This window comes from Hoplias malabaricus, chromosome 1 (genome assembly GCF_029633855.1).
Source record: "Hoplias malabaricus isolate fHopMal1 chromosome 1, fHopMal1.hap1, whole genome shotgun sequence".
Lineage (NCBI taxonomy): Eukaryota > Metazoa > Chordata > Actinopteri > Characiformes > Erythrinidae > Hoplias > Hoplias malabaricus.
In genome coordinates this window covers 65,424,246-65,425,262 of record NC_089800.1, presented here as the reverse complement: position 1 = coordinate 65,425,262, position 1,017 = coordinate 65,424,246, and positions in this window count along the sequence as shown.

Sequence of the window (1,017 nt, the reverse complement as noted above, 5' to 3'; positions counted from 1 at the left end):
CTGTCCCCAAATGATTCTGGTCCAGTTGACTTATTATACAAGTACCTTGAACACATCACTAACTGGATGGGACACACCTTTCTACAGTTGAATAAAGATAAAAGAGAGATTATTCTATTTGGGAACAGCAATGAGAGACACGGATTGGCTGCATATCTGGACTCGAGAGCCCTCAAATCTAAAGAACTGGCCTTGGTGTTTTAATGGACTCAGATCTCCGTTTTAGTAGTGATATTAAAGCGGTTAATAGCGGTATAAAAGCGGTTTAGTAGTAATATATAAAGCTTTATAATATTTAGGTAGCTAAATGCCATCAGATCCTCATGAAAATGCTTATGCTCTCTCTCTCTCTCTTTCACATGTAAAATAAATAGGCTGATCAGGTGATGTCTGACCATTGTTAAACTAAGTGGTTTATCAGTCTTCTTTCACTGAAACCTGAGAAGAAACACACTGAAACTTCTCTTTGACCCATTTCACCAACCTCATATAGAGTAGCTGCTTGAAGTTTAATGTCAACTTTAATATAACAGCAGCTATTTTATATAAAAGTTATTAGTTTCATATAAATTGTACAAATCTTTGCACTGTATATGGTCCAATCCATGTCATTTTGTCATCTATTAAGTAAACATAAGCAAACACATCCTATGAATAATAAAATCTTTCTTGTTCTGTATATTCCTAGGCACCGTTTGCATTTATTTATTTATGATATTGGGAAAAACAACATATAAATATATAATATATATGTATAAAAAAAGGCCTCGTGTAAAGCAAGACCCACTCCAAGGTTTATTCAGGGAAACTCAGGCACAATTTAGGGTGGGAAAAACACGGAATACTGTTATAACATATGGGGCAATAAAATATTTGCCATTTTTATATGTTGTGTTATGTGTGTATGTTTTTAAATACATTATTTTTTCACGAACATTGTAATTACTTTCAAGTGGAGCATTAAACAACTTCTGTAGCCTTCTGTGTGCATTTAGCCCAACCGCCATCATCCTCCTC